Source organism: Cimex lectularius, unplaced genomic scaffold, assembly GCF_000648675.2.
Source record: "Cimex lectularius strain Harlan isolate CLEC.00 unplaced genomic scaffold, Clec_2.1 scaffold7, whole genome shotgun sequence".
Taxonomy (NCBI): domain Eukaryota; kingdom Metazoa; phylum Arthropoda; class Insecta; order Hemiptera; family Cimicidae; genus Cimex; species Cimex lectularius.
Window position 1 is genome coordinate 632,066 of NW_019392731.1, and position 17,326 is coordinate 649,391.

A 17,326-nucleotide genomic window follows, 5' to 3' on the forward strand; every position below is an offset into this window, starting at 1 on the left:
GGCGCCTGTCGCTATTCTCACTCCCGCCATGTATATTACATCTAGTGTTCTCAATCTGATTTTTCTTGCAGAGCTGTATATCATACATCCATAATTAAATATCTGCAGCAGTGTTTCCCTCGCGGCCCCTCTTCTGAAATTATTCAAGAATTTCATCATGTCAATTAGTCAGAGCAGTTGATAGACGGTCATCTCAGCAGTGTAGATACTGGCTGCAGTTGGGAGAGGAAGCTCCACTGAGCGCCCTCCCATGTATACAGCGCAGCCTACCCCCTCATTGGTCTTTGATCCATCTGTAAAAATAAATTTGGCGTCTGGATATTCCTCCCTTAAAGAAAGAAATTCCATTTTACCATTTTCATTCCCAAAGGGGGGTTTCTTCCTTTTTCCTTACCGCCATATCATCCCGTACTAGGAGTGAAGGGAGCAGCCATGGCACAGTAGGAGGGACCTGCGTTTTCCATCTCTATCCCTCTTAAAGTCAAAGTTTCCTTTAACCTGATAGGTAAAGGTCTCCAACGGGTTCTCAGCCTTTCATACTTGTCTTGCAATTCGGCATTAAATATTATGAAAGAAGAGTGTTTTCTCGATCATATATTTGCGCAGTAGGCCAGGGCCAGTTGGGTTCTTTTCTCCCCAGGCGGGAGCACTCCTGGTTCCGCGCAAATACTGTGTACTGGACTAGTTCTGAAGGCGCCTGTCGCTATTCTCACTCCTGCCATGTATATTACATCTAGTGTTCTCAATCTGCTTTTTCTTGCAGAGCTAATTAAAAAGGGAAAAGTTAATTTTACAATAACAAAGAAATCACAGTATAATAATAAAGAAAGTAATATTAATGAAAACAAAATCTTGTAGGTATTGTATACATGGAAGGACTGACAGAAGAAAATATAAAGATTTGTAGAAAAGAAAACTTAATAGAACAATTTAATTTTTACCCATATTTTAAAAACATAATTAATTCTATTCTTCCACATATAAAAGATAATGTACACAACCTTCTAAACAAAAGTAGTATAATATGTAGTCATGTTTTATGTTAAAACACATATGTTGGAAAACCTTTACAATTCTTAACGATCAATTAGACAAGCACAAAAGAAATTTTATTAATAAAGAAGATTGTACAGGTTTGTCAAAACATGTTAATGAACCTCAACACAAAATAAAACAACAATGAAAAACTACTGTGGTAAGAGAATTTGGAAAGTAATGGAAGTATTTATGTTTAAAAAGATAAAAATAAGATAAGTGCTCAATACTGTATTACATTAAATATATATGAAATATAAAAATAAAAAATCAGAATTAAAAAATTAATTATAAAATAAATGAAAAAAAATTATGTACAAATATATAATTGCAAACTTTTATAGCCGTACAAATAAAAAAATGATTAAACATGAACATAATGTATTAGTTAATTTGTTGACGACGCATGAAGTCACAAGAAAGAACATTTGAAACATCATAGTCTATTGTGTAAGTTCAGTGGTTCATTTTCACTGGAAATTTAAGTAACTTTTATTAATTGTTAACATGTTTTTTTTTAATATTTGATAGTTTTTTTGTATTGTAAGTGATAACAGCTTTATTTGTTTATTTATTTTTTAGTAAAGACTACTTTTTATGATAGTTAGTTTTGGTTGTCTACTTTTATGAATAGAGTGAATCATGATACAACATTAATTTTAACAACAACCTACATAATAAAATAATAACAACAATACTATGATAACATAGTTTTCTACAACGTTATTATTTTTGATTATTATTACATTTTAATAATTTCCTGCTTTATATTACAAAATATTTTTATTGTATATTCAGCAAAATTGTTTTTGTAGCTTCTTAAAAAAATAGAAAGTGACCTTTAACAACTTTAGATTTTATTTCCATTTGATTTAAAAAATTTGTTTTTTAAGCTTATTTTAATAGCAATTAATCAAAAAAGTGAATAATTAATAAAAAAAAAACATTTTTAAAAACTACGAATTTCATCAACATGTATCCCACAGAAATTGATGTGTTTCGAAAATGTTTATATTTCATCGTCGAGAAATTTTATTGTTTTCAGAATTAATTTGGCTCTGATCACCATCGTTTTTCTGGTTAATATTGAGCAAGCCGACATTTTTTAATGGAATATACCCAACACTCTGGTTTATTAAATCGTATTTATCAAAGTTGAGCGTGGATATCTCATAAGTGCTCGGGGCGGCATGGGGATAATAACGTCAATTGAAAGGGTTGAGTTAACGCCAGAGAAAATTTGTTGTTAAAATCAAAGAATAGGCAGACCCAGGAAAAAACTCCATTTCCCGGTAACTCAGTCGACCGGGCTTCGCCGTACAATATAATTGTTCACAATGACCATTTCAAACCCCATCAAAAAGAAACCGGCGATGTGTTTGTACAAAAACCCTACCGGGAACGAGCAGGAAATTCTGCTTTCCTGGTTACTGCTGATGGCTGTTGTCATTTGTATGAAATTCCTATGTAAAATACCTGAATGTAATTTCGGAATTTCGAAGAGACGTTTTCAATACTTATGAAATCAAGGGAAATTTGTACAGAGAATAAATTGAACTAAGAGTCCCAACATTTGACAAATCGAAATATTTTCAACAATAATCAAAGGTCAAATGTAATACCATACATTATTTATCTCTTACAATAACCAATTTTTATATACAATTGAACCGTTAAATCATTAAATATCTTATCAGATTCAAACAAGAAATATGAATATGAAAAATGTTCAGCAAAAGAGAGGGCTGGCAATGTAGATCATACGTTTTTAATGAGTAAACATATCTTTAATTAAAATCAAATACAACGACCAACACTATTCCCATTTATTAGAAAGGTCCTTTTGAAAAAGAACCATTCCAGGTTTTAATATGTGGGCAAACAGAACGCTCGAAAGTCTGTGTGTTGAAGTTCAATGTTGGGTCCCACATGGTCCTTTTATGTTAATTGTGCTTAATGAGAATTTGCGTATGAGTTTAAGCCGCAACGGATCATGGCAAAAAGGGACCTTTTAATTTAGTGTAACGAGGTCATGTGTATGACCCGTATACGGTAAAAAAAGAAACAGTTTTGAATTAAAAAAAACTACTAAATGATGCAATCAAGTAGTTGTCACCAGAAACTAAATAATCGGTTAAAACATAAAAAAATAGTAAAATCAAATCGTTAACATTACTGACGGTAAACTGTTTTTTGGAGCACAAATCGAAAGTACAACAACAGTAATTTAATTTTTATTGTGTCCTAACTTCTATGTTAATACTCATCACATGAATGTAGTAATTTAAGTTAATTATATGTTTGAATATAAAATATATTTTGCATTGTATAAATTCACTTATCCACATCCTAAATGTATTTGTTAAATGTAAACATTGTTTGTAAATCCCAGGCCCTGAAGATGATCTCAATAAAAGATCGAAACGTTGGCACGATAAAGAAAATGTTTTTCTGAAACCTACATCACACCCGACCGCATCTCACGATATCTGAATAACTGTTAATTATATTGTTTTCAAAGTAAAAATATGCACCAGGCAAGGCTATTTGAAATAAGTTAATTGATTTATTTGTTAAATATACGATAAATACTCTTATTTGTGAAGTAATTTTTTTTACCTAGTATTTAACAGTTACTGTTCCAGACTGATTAAATTCTTAATTCTATGTTACATAATACAGCTAAATTTGTCAGTGTTTGTAAAATAAATCTCAATTATTCTATTAAATAACTACTACTAAAATAATGTTATTTAAAAATATCACATCCTGGAGAATGTCTAGATAATTTATTTTTGTTTGACCATAAACACAAATCAAGGTTATGTTTATTTATTTAATGAAATGATTTGTTATTTATTTTACACACTGTTTTAAATTATATTTATGATTACAATGAAAAGTGGGTTATGTCAAAAATCATAACTTACAAAAATTTTTAATTTTTTTACCAAAATAGAATAGATAAAATTTCCTCCAAATATGCTTTTATAATTCTCTCAATATTTCCATAGATTTCACAAGTGGGGTTTTTACAATTTTTCACAATCCAAATCCTCAATTTTCACTGCAACCACAGATATGTGGTGAAGATAATTAATTTCATTTTTATATTATATTTAAAAAATACCTTCAAAAATATATTAACATACTGGTGAAAAAGTAACATAAGGATTAACTAAAATAACGGTACCTACAATAAAATTTAATTAAGTTATCAGATTTTTTTACGATGTTTGTCTTTCTCACTATTATACTAATTCAAGTACATACTGAATAAACTATTATTTTTAATTAGAAAATACAAAAACTTGCGTTCACACTTGCTAAAAGTAAGCATACTTATTTACTGATATAACGATGCGACAATAAAAAGTCTAGAGAATCGTCCGATAATTTATATCAGCTAAACATGTTTACCTTACACACCACTTTAATCTCTATTTCATCAGAAATAAATAAAATAATATTTAAAAGTTTTTACAGTATTTAGTAGAAGAACTAAAAAGTGTTTACAAGACAATAATATATGTACATTTTATAAAAATATTCCTGTCTGTGAACAGGAGTGAGTGAGCATACAAAAAGGCAATAAATTAAAGAAAGATTCCTTTATAAAACCACGCCTTTGTGGTACGTTTACCTGAGTCAGCATTATAATTGAATCTTCTAAGCAGGAACCTACATGAGTACATGTCATTTCCAAATAATTTCCCGACAAGACAAAGATTGAATACCAAGGTAGTTTTTTTTCCAAAAGAAAAAGTTGTAGTATTTCAGCACTTAATCATTCCCTTTTCATTGTCATTAACAATCCTCTCCACTAGACCGAATGAATTTATTTAATCTAAATTCTCTTCATCAGTGAGCCTTTGCTTGTTTGTTTAACTTTAAACTTAATTTTATCCAGGGTTACAATTGGAAAATACGAATGAAGAAAACTGAAAACAGGAATTTATATTTCTAGAGAAAAAGGATCCTAACACTTAAAAATTAAAATGAATCATAAAATCATCAATAAAAACAACCTACTTGTGTAAAACATAATTAAAAGTACAGATATAGATATAGTTAATCCGATTTATGTACCTTGAATTCATACGTATGTATGTTCACACGCGAAGAAACTTGTTGCATTAAAAAAACACAGGGTTAAGGGCTCAACGGCCCATTCATTAGCCCTTTGACAAAGGTCTAGCCTCTCATTACGCCATTAAAAATTTCTGCTTAGATTTCAACCTCGTTCATTCTATCACCACCCCATGAGACACCTCATAAGAAGCTTTCTAGAATATCTTGGAATACAAAAGTTGCTATCATGGAGTTATAATTTAAAAAAAAAACAATATTGGATTTTAGGATTGCAGACTGTGTTGCGTCTCTTTATATTTTAAATATCAATTATTTATGATTTTGTAATTGTCGGGGAGTGTAGTTTTTTAGACAAGACACAATAAACAAAATTGCTTTGTTTCAAGAATTTTTATAAATTACTGTGACCGACTTTGTTTATAAGTATTTACCACCATTTTAAAGGAAAAATAAAATTGAACAAAACCTCAAGATAATAATTTAATAAAGAAAAGAACTTTAATAAGGTTGATAAAACAGTGAGGGTTATCAGAAATCATAATCACCAGCAATCAGTTAACTGAAACATATTTAAATTAGTTTAATGGTTTTACCTGTCTTAGATTATAAGGGGCACTCTCGACACGACACGCAAGAATGGCACAATTACACAGAAGACAAAAACTTTGAGCCCTGAAGATGATCTCAATAAAGATCGAAACGTTGGCACGATAAAGAAAATGTTTTTCTGAAACCTACATCACACCAGACCGCATCTCACGATTTCTAAATAAATATCGATTAACGGTCACTAATCACCACACATAGATTATAAGTTCAAATTATCATGTGAACAATTACGTGTATTAGTTTTGCAGACGGTATTAGTTACTATTTTTACTATTAGAGATAAATAGTTAGGAATACTTTCAGACATAAACGCATAAAACCTTGATAAGATATTGTTAAAAATTGGTGAAAGAGGACAGAGAAAAAGTATAAAATCTCGTTTTAATCCGATATAGAATTACATCTTTTGGAAGTAATTATATTTTTTTGTTGCTTGTTAAAGTGAGAAAGAGAGAGCAAAGGAAAGAGATAAAAAGAGAGAGCGATAAATCGAGAAAGATAGAGTGAGAGAGAAAGAGAGAGTGATGCAGGGAGGTAGGGAGAGAGAGAGAGAGACAGAGAGACAGAGACAGAGTGACAGAGAGAGAGTGAGTGGGAGAGTACAGGCAGACAGACAGACAGATCGTCATTTAGTGATAGAATAAAAAATATACTGTTTGATAAAGAGAGAAATAAATTAGAAAATTATCATGCGATGGGGATATTTATTGAAATTAACGTCCTTATGCTTTCTTTTACTTTTTATTGCCTATATGAGTTTAGGACCAATTCTGACACCCCTTTTCAAGGCTAACAAATATTGGTAAAAAACTCAACTATGAAAAACAATACGAGAGTTATAAAAGAGAGAGTGAGAGAGAGAGAGAAAGAGAGAGAGAGAGAGAGAGAGAGAGAGAGAGAGAGAGTGAGAGGGAGAGAAAGAGAAAGTTGTGTGTGTGTGTGTGTGTGTGTGTGGAGGCGGGCGAGCGTTATATGTTGAAAAATGAGGTTTTAACCGCTCACTGATCTTGTAAAATATGATGTCTGTCTGTAATAGTACAAAACACTGTCTAGTGTCTCTCTGAATATACATTGCACCAGGGTATGTGGATTTATGCGCCAAACTAGCAATTATACAGTAGAAATTAAAAAGATGTAAAATAGAAAATTAATGTACTAAACGTCTTTTATTCTCAGTTAATACGAAATCTATTTAAAAAAATATAAAAACGCAAACATATTTAAACTTGATTTTAAAAGAAATTTATAATGCCTTGCAACCGTTAATATAAAATATGAAATAAATGTTGTTTCAGTAAAAAATAGTTACGTATTTATGGTAGAGTTTAACCATATTTCCTTTTAATTTTAGATAGTACAATTGTACAATTAAAATGGTCTATTTTGTATTTATAATATGTTAACAAAAGCGTTCAATAATTTCGTTATCATGAAAATTTAAAAATTTCGTGAGAAATTGGCCGAATTTTGACTTAGACGTTACTAAACCCTCCTCCAACTCCAGAACGCAGCACCGTTTGTTGACAAGACGTTTTTGCCGAACTGTCCTATGTTTAAACTAAAAGCGGCGAATAGATGTAAATCCGGCCCGGGCAAAAACCTCCAACGGGCCAAGATTCTTTCCGGGGACCGAGCGGTCCTTTGCGGGCCAACAATCGATTTTGGCGTCGAGGAAGTACGGGTCACGGGATCAACCATTCATTCTATTTAATAATATTTTAATAAAAAGGGGCCAACTCAGGGAGGATCGCTGCTAATTCGTTCTTCCCGCACCTATTAAAGACTCAAAGCAGCCTTAATTGCCATCATTAGCAATTCCTGTAGTCACACGTGTCAATCCCTCGCTAAACTCCTCTAGTCATTCCTTTAAACCGTTCGTCAATCAACTGTGTTTTAGTGATAATCAAAAGTTTATTATTACTAATTCTAATAAATAAAAAAACTGATTAGATATTTCTTTTATTTTTTAATATAAAGTTAATTTAGATATTTCAGGAATATACCGGAAAATTTCGGTATTAAATGTATAAAAACCAATTCACATTATTCCCATCGGTCATACATGAATCATAATTAATTGAAGGATCAGTTCGAACGGCGGGCAATACATTTCCACAAAACACAATTTGCCTTGGCGTTTCAGCTTTGGAGGGCGAAGTGCTAAAAAATCGAAATTGGTCACAATACACGACAATCTATATCTTTATGTATCATCTCGAAAATGGTCAAAGCGGGATTGGTCATTTCTCACGCCATTTCAACAGGGCTATTGAATAAATGCGGTACTGCGGAACGCCCAAATCCGAGATAAAGAGAGGCTGGGATAAAAAAAGAAGATATTCAATAAACGTGTATAAAAACTCAATTAAAATACAAAAGTACTAGCATATAGAAAATCATTAACTGGCAAAATCAAAAGAAAGTTTGTTTATTTTATCCGATGAACTTTCCATACATAATATGAATAAAATTAATCGTGAATTAAAATAAAAGTTCATAGTGAGATTAAAATCGATATTTGAGTTAAATTATAAATTTGTTTTTCCTTTTTTCCAGCTAGAAGTTAAAGGTGAATCGCAGAGGTTGGGGAGGGTTGGGCCGGGATGGGCGAGGCAGGGTAGCGCGAACTTTTCGCCTGCATGGGCTTTACGCAGTGCGGGGCATCAGTGGGTGGCGCTTCCGAATGTGTATTCGAAATGAGCAAAGCTGCTACTTACGGCGGTGCATGAGTGTTGGTGATCATCGCCCGTGAGTGAAGGGGCACATGCCGAGATCCGACACTGGGGTTCCCTTGCACAGTACTGAACCCTGGCCGTCCACCCCCCGTTTCCAGCAGTTACCGCCCCTAACGGCACCCCACTACAACAAACTCCCCCACCCATATGTGATGTATATAAAATTTATCCACGTGTCGCACATTGACAAAACGAAATTTGGCCCAATCAGCGGTGGCGTGAGAGAGCGGAAGCGAAAATTGAAACGGAAGTGGAGTTTGACGGAGCAGGGGTTTTAGTGGTCGCGTGAAACAGCCCTTCAGCTCTAAGCACGCATCACCTAGGATTTCATGTTATAAGTCAAGATACTTGATTATGGTTATTAGTCTATCCATTTTCCGCTTTTCCCTACAGTTACATGCCGCTTTGTAGTGACAGGTCTTTATTAAAATTAAAAGATGGCATCATATAGAAAAACCACTTATTGTACCATTACATATTCGGCTTTTAATTTAAAGGAAATTTTTGGTGCAGTACATTCACATTAGTGAACTTTGACGTATAGATAACTATTGGTTGATTTATACAGGGTGGATTCGGCTCTGTGTGAAAAAAAATTGGTGAAACTTCATCGAAAACGGAGTAGAATTCGGCCAGGGCGGGTGGCCTATCTCTGTTCAATACGGAGTTATGATTGACGATTTTAAACGGTTCTCTGTGAGGATAGGGCAAAATGGTACTATTGCATGGCCACCGAAGTCCCCTGATCTCGAACCATTAGACGTTTTCGTTTCGGGTTTTCTCAAACAGGAAGTTTCAACAGATCAACAAAGAAGAGTTAAAGAGAAAAGTAATTACTACAGCACAAAAACTTATGGAGAAGTTAAATCTCTCAGTTATTGTGCGAGTTGTTCGGAAACGGGCAAGTCCATCAGGAACAGAGGAAGGCAGTTTGAACAAATTTTATCGAGTTATTGTTTTATTTAATGAGCATTTCGTAATGGGAATAAAAAAAATGAAAGGTAAGCGAATATGATAAATTACATTCACTCCTTTTCTCAACAGAGACCACGTTTTTCACCTTTGAAACTTGGTTTCTCCTACAAAAGAAGGATCAATCACAGTAATGCATACATCATTAAACGTTATTAAATGAAGAAATTTTTGTGATTCAACAGTCTCAAGATTATTCGTAAAAGAGAGACAACTTTTTGAATACCTCTGAAAATTCCAGGTTTTTGATTAATTTGACATTTTCTCTGTCATATATGACATTTAAGCGTGTAGCAAAGAAATGAAAAAGTATAGCCCTATAGTAATTGTATTGCTCTTTTTGAAAAAGTAGTCAAAACTGCGAATAAATTAGGTAAAAGTTGGCAAAACGCGATTTAACGGCATAAGGTCCGATTTTTGTAGAAAAATACAATACTCCGTGTTGAAATAAGATAAGACACCCTTTCTGCCGGCATTCTACTCCATTTTTATGAAGTATCCCCCCCCCTAAAAAAAATCACACTGATCCGAATCCAGCCTGTAAAAACTCAATTCTACCAATATATGCCCTTGCGTATAGGTAAATGTGCAGAACCATGGCTATGACTTTCCATCTTCATCTCCATAAAACTTGCTTCGGCGTTTTGGTGGTCCGAGGTCATATCTCTTTCTTATCCGTGCTGCCGTCGAAGTTTAGCTGCAAGGAGAAGACAGGTAGGTCATTTCTGTCCCCACGCTCGCTCTTTTAACCTAAATACCCTCACCCTCTCACTCATCCCTTAAATACATTCTTTCTTATTTACATACCATTAACTCAAACAGGATTATTGAATACTAGACATTCTCCCATCACCCTTTACACGTATAAACAGCTAACAATACATACACTAAAGAGTATAATACACATATTCACGCATATAATTATTCTCCTAGTCAAATAGTATTCTCACGCAAAAATTAAAACATCTATCACCAAACTTGGTTTATATACAATAAATAACAAGATTACCTGCAATAAAAAAATCTACATATCGGAGAAGACTTGTATACAACTAATTAGCTGTGTAATTAATTAATTATTCATGTTTAAAGATTATTATATTAACTGTATTGAACAATTGAATGAGGAGGTAAAAGTCGAAGCAACATGTCTACTTTGGCCACTTGAGAATTTCCTCCAAAGAAATCTAATACAAAATAGTAAAGCCAGAGAGGACTAGATGCTCCGAGAAGGTTTCCAAATTAAAATTTAACTGGTTAACGAAAATAGACAACCATAATGTATACACAAAATAGCGTGGGCTAGCCGAAGCTTACCTGAATATTTATTTCGATCATGATTTGACTTTCAATTTTAACATAATAAAAAACAGAAGCGCATGGAAGACTTTCCATGCTCTACCCCATTATCCACAATAAGGGGAAACTAGATAATTAATTGTACTCCTATACAAAAACATCTTCAAGCTGGTACTCACTTATGGTAGTAAAGTAAGAGAAAGTGCGGAAACAACTAAGCTCCAAAGTTGTTAGATTTTTTCTGGTTGTCGTCTGTTGAGTAATTAACCTGTAAGTTGGTCTGCCAAGCCGCGCTTGTTTGGTCAGTTCTGATCATTAGTAATCTGCCGTGTTGCCACACACCTGAAAATCAAATAATTTTGCAATAGTTCTAAGTATTCCTGGCATAGCAAAAGGTTTAAACAAGACCACTCGGGCGGCGAGGTTTTTACTGTAATGACATTACGCGAATGATTGACAACTTTGAATCTGGTGGCAGTGTGAAAATTGTTTGAGTCACTACCAGCAACCAGTGAGTGTGTGTAACATAAGGCAATTACAAGCATTTTAGACAAACATCTTTTGATAATATCATGCAATAAACAACTGAGAAATTTTAATTTGATGATTAGTGGTATATTATATGTCGTTTAAAATTGTCTTTGTTCGTTTCGGGTTCATTGGTCCCACAAAAGCCCCAATTGGTCAAATGTTAACTTGTGTCTCCACGCAACGGATGACTTAATGTTAATATACACTAAAACTATGGCCAAGTTTGGAAAGAAGTAACGCGATAGTCCATTTATTAAGCAGAAGGACGACTATACTATCAATGGTCCGTCAAAAAATGCACCATATGTTATGCAAATGATACATTTAGACGAAAGAGATTTCAAATCATTGATACCAAAAGCAAACTAAACATATGAAATATAATTATAGTATTTTGTGTAAATAATTGGCCTGCTAATAATCCACCTGACGTACGTAAGTGATAGTCTTTTTTTTCCCACCATTTTTATTGTAATATGAAAGTGTATTTTCTTATATTTTTACAAAATGCTTAATAGAAAAAATGATTCTATATAACAATAATGATATTGACAATAAATTGGTGGCATAGGTACCCTTGAGACCAAAAGAAGTCTGTTTATGGGCTACCCTTACAATCAAAATAAAAGTAAGTTGAGGAACGTGGAATATTATGAATATAATATATATATTTGATTAGAAATCGTGAGATGCGGTCTGGTGTGATGTAGGTTTCAGAAAAATATTTTCTTTGTCATGCCAACGTTTCGATCTTTATTGAGATCATCTTCTGGGATCAAAGTGTTTGTTTTCTGCGTAATTGTGTCATTCTTGTGTCACTCTCGACACGACACGCAAGAATGGCACAATTACACAGAAGACAAAAACTTTGAGCCCTGAAGATGATCTCAATAAAGATCGTAACTTTGGCACAAAAAAGAAAATGTTTTTCTGAAACCTACATCACACCAGACCGCATCTCACGATTTCTAAATAAATATCGATTAACGGTCACTAATCACCACACATTATACATATACTATATATATATTCTCTTTTACTTCTTCCTTTTTTACATTATACATATGAACATAATAGATTAGCTTAAAAAAACGCACATTTTCATCTAACTAACTTTCCAAGCAACCAAAGTTTTATAATTTTATTAAAATCACTCTTTCTTAGTTTATATTTTTCCACAGAGGGAATTTCATTTATCCAGTTAGGCCAAATCTACAAAAAACTTTATCGTGCCAACGTTTCGATCTATATTGAGATCATCTTCATGGTCTAGGATTTACAAACATTGTTTACATTTACCAAATACATTTGGGATGTGGAAAAGTGAATATATACAATGCAAAATATATTTTTTTAAATTCAATCAAAGTATTTCTACTCCCTCAAAGTGTTTGTCTTCTGTGTAATTTTGCCATTCTTGCTTTCGTGTTGAGAGTGCCAGTGAGATTTTGCTGTTTATTATATTTATTATGCTCTCAACACGACACGCAAGAATGGCACAATTACACAAAAGACAAACACTTTCAGTGAGTAGAAATACTATGATTGAATATAAAAAATATATTTTGCATTGTATAAATTCACTTTTCCACATCCTAAATGTATTTGGTAAATGTAAACAATGTTTGCAAATCCCAGGCTCTGAAGATGATCTCAATAAAGATCGAAACGTTGGCACGATAAAGAAAATGTTTTTCTGATTCTACATCACATCAGACCGCATCTTACGATTTCTGAATAATCATAAAATGTTTTTTAATTTGAATATAAGTGTGCTATAACGTCGTTTACAATATTCAAATCTAATAATGTTAAGCAACATAGGCCGATGAGTGTGAAACTATCGACAAATACTTTGTCACCACTTTACTGGAAAATGTGGTATTTGATAGATAACTGAAATTCTCCTAAGCGTTATATAGCGGTTAACCAAATATATTTCCTTAATCATGTAATAAAATGTTTGATTTGTTTTAACATTAATGAAACATTTTACTGTGATAACGCTCCTAATAAAAAGCTACCTGTAAACAGAAACTGTATTAGAATATCTATGGCCTGGATATCGTGTTTAACCGCATTATTTCTGCTATTATAATGAAGAGTTAATTAAGCTATAAGATGTAACATGTTAGGATCGACAGTAGCAATAAAATACCTCATGTTTATCATTTTATGATCCACTTAAGGGAGATAGTTTATTGGCTCTTATAAGGAATAGACAAGTAGTCATGGGACAGATGATTTCAAACAGCGTGGCAAATGTCTGTTACTCAATTTAACCGATCTAGCATAACTATTTAGACCAAAATAGCTTAGGACCTTTGAGAAAGCCGAGTAATTATCTATGTTAATAAAGTCAACAAGATAGTACGGAAAACACGATATGCAGTGATTAGTGTTTAGACAACATTCGAGGAGCCACGTTTGAATTGATTGTCCTACTAAACAGCGAAGCATTTGCACTATAACTACAATTCTCTTCGAAAGTATTGCTTTTATACGATAACTATATTTTAACGTTAGAATTGGTAACATGATTTTGCAATAAATCATTTGTCGAAGATAAAGTTACATTTTTATATTTTTATTATTTTAGATAGTCCTTAATATTGATGTTGATGGTTTTGTTTTCAATTTGATTTATTATGTATAATATTACACTTTATTTAATTATAAGTAAAAAATAATGTCCCTTTAAAGACTAAACTTTTTTAATAGTCTCCGGTTTGTATATATAAGCCAAATTCCAAGTAGTATGGATAAGTCATAATTTTGAAGGGCGGGAAGCGCGACAGAAATTTCCAGGTGAACGGTGGGAATAGAACCAGAACTGGTCTACAAGCTGAGTCTTTCAGACCACTAACTTGGCTACTGCTGTCCCACACAGTAAACTTAACAAGATAGATTGCAACAATTTACAAATGTAATTTTTTATTCTGTTAAACTTAAATATAACAGCATCTTGAATTGATTCCTAATCTATATTCCATCTATTTGAATATAAAATTATGCAACTAATAAATAATGCATTAAAATTATTTTAATATAAATTCACTGAACGGAAAACATTTTCCTGATTCAATCCAAGCATTGATTATTTAATTAGTAGACTTAGCAACGTCTTGTGTGTACTTCTTACTGTTTTAACTAAAGGAAAGTAAATTAAAATTCATTAAATTCACTATTTTCATGGTCCGCTTGACCAATTAATACTTTACAATTAATTAAGGTTTTTAGTTGAGATGAAAAAAAGTTAATGGCACGAGAGGGATTCGAACCCACGACCTTCGGCTAGATACGCCGCTGCTCTACCACCTGAGCTNTTAAATAAATTATAGTAAATTTATTTATATATTATTGATAAATTTATTCCCATACTAATATTAAACTGATACTTATTAATTATACTTTAATAAAAGAACAAATACCAAGTGATAACCAGTGCTTTTTAATCACAATCAACAGTAATACACCGTGTCGAATTTCAGAAACTTTTTACAGCATTGGAAAACCATGTGTACAGGTGAGACCACAATAACATTTTATCAATTGATCAGATTTGCAATTTAAATATTCAGCACAATTTATGGGTAACAACACAACCTAATTTAATAATACATCAATTACTACGACAAAATATGAATAGGTGACTTTAAATCTACATGATAGATTATATTCGTTTATGTTTTATGGATATTGTTTATAGAAAAATCTGAAAGAATAGAGGGATAGAAAAGAGAGAGAGAGTGAGAGAGGGTTAAACTATGTTCAGAAAGATAACATCCTCCACGATTATTCAACTCATATGCGCAGAGCAGCTATAACTATTTCAAACGGCAAAATAAACGTTGATTTAATTTTAACATTACATTTAATGAAAATGTAAGTTGATGTGACATAATCCAAAAAAATTTGTTTACCCCATTGTACTCGTAAATAAAATACAATAAATAAGACATAAATAGATATAAATGTGTACTACACATATTTACTTAAATATAGGGGTGGCTTGCTAAAATGAATATACGCTAATGAAAAAAAATAAAATGGGTGTTATTAAACTGTAAATGGAGTAGTTCCGCAATATTGGGTTTTATTTTTCGGAATCGCATGGGCGTGATAAATCAAGCATTAAAGTTATTTCCTAGTGAGGTTGATTAGCTCAAAATAGTTTATGAACCTGAAACTATTTTCAGAAAGATAACAGCCTTGACGATTATTCAACTCATATGCGTTGAGATATATGCTAATATGCTAATATATTCACTCTGTCACGAAAAGATTTGTTTGTTGCTTTTTTTAACGGACATGTCACACACATACACCCAAAAATTATTTCCGTTACCTAGCTATTTTTATTCAAAATTGATGTTTTTAAATTTTACGTTGTCTAATGAATGAGCAATCTACTGAACTATTTCCGTCCCCCTGGTAGCTGTCTCGCTGGCACAAATAAGAGAGGGTGAGGGAGAAGTAGAGGGAGAGAGAGAGATACTTTGATACTTTTATTTATTAAGTGTTACAGCATAGGACATGTATATCCTTTCTTCCTTCTACCACCGCTAATTATTTAAATACGTATTATCTCTTGCTAGTTCAATTCTTCTATTATCTCTTCTCAAGGGAGAGAGAGAGAGAGAGACACAGAGAGAGAGAGAGAGAGAGAGAGAGAGAGAGAGAGAGACAGNTCGAGATGAAAAAAAGTTAATGGCACGAGAGGGATTCGAACCCACGACCTTCGGCTAGATACGCCGCTGCTCTACCACCTGAGCTATCGTGACCCGATCCACTCGGACATCAACTCCCCATCTCAACCCCCCTCTCGTGCCATTAACTTTTTTTCATCTCAACTAAAAACCTCAATTAATTGTAAAGTAAATTAAAATTTTACGGCTGTCATGGATAGGATTAAAAGTGAGTATCTGAAAATTTGACCTCCCTCGCTGTGTAAAACGTTAACATGGTTCCATTAAAAATGTATAAAAAAATTCCACTACTAAGGAAAAAAGGATTCCAACAAAAATGGATTTACTGTTGAAGTTGGCCCATTACAAGCCCGTTTCACGAACGGGACATGGACAGCGTAACACATATCTAGGAAAATCTCCGTAGTTTTGAAATATAGGTCCAAGTTTAAAACAGCCCCACTAACTACGATCAAGTTACATAAGAAAGTACTCTGGACTTTCTACTCTGTAAATTCGGTTAGATGAAAAAAACTTTATTGCCCGGCTTGATGTTACTGTCGATTAGAGTTCCGTATTATTGATGTCTTGTTAAAGTTGACTTTCCAAAACTTGAAACGACTTTGAATAAGTGTCAGAAAGCTAATGGCTATCTTAAATTTTAACTTAAAACCATCACTACATAACAATTTACAAACAACATACCTGAAAACAAAGAAAGGTGATACATTTATATTTTAATTTAACAATCAAGGATCATCAAATATTCTGAAATATGTTTTATAATATATGAATAAATAAATATTATGATACAAAAAATTAAATTTATAAGGGACCTAAACGGTTTTCTTGTCGTACTGAAAGAAGTAACACAATAATTTCCCATTCAAAGACAACACAAAATGACATAGTACAGTTAATGATTAATCGGAGATCGTGAGATGCAGTCTGGTGTGACGTAGGATTTAGAAAAACTATTTCTTTATCGTGCCAACATTTCGATTTTTATTGAGATCATCTTCAGGGCTCAAAGTGTTTGTTTTCTGCGTAATTATGTCATTCTTGGGGGTCGTGTTGAGAGTGACACAACAATGACACAATTACGCAGAAAAAAAATATTTTGAGCCCTGAAGATGATCTCAATAAAGATCGAAACTTTGGCACAAAAAAGAAAATGTTTTTCTAAAACCTATGTCACACCAGACCGCATCTCACGATCTACGAATAATCATTAACTAACGGTCACTAAACACCACACATAGTATATATATATATATATATACGTGCAGGTGCAGATTTGGACTTATATAAATCAGTAATCAGAATACCAAGTGTTTAGGTTTTTTTTCCTATTTATAGTTAGCC

General features: G+C 32.7%; 1 protein-coding gene across 1 annotated transcript in view; it reads right to left on the bottom strand.

Annotated features, from left to right (window-relative positions):
- Positions 1-8,580, bottom strand: part of LOC106663856 (acetylcholine receptor subunit alpha-like 1) — a 272,550-nt gene extending 263,970 nt beyond the window's left edge. The window contains exon 1 of the mRNA XM_014389050.2: positions 8,454-8,580. The gene's annotated coding sequence lies outside the window, so the exon portion shown is untranslated. The remainder of the gene's footprint in view (positions 1-8,453) is intronic.
- Between the last annotated feature and the right edge of the window lie 8,746 nt (positions 8,581-17,326).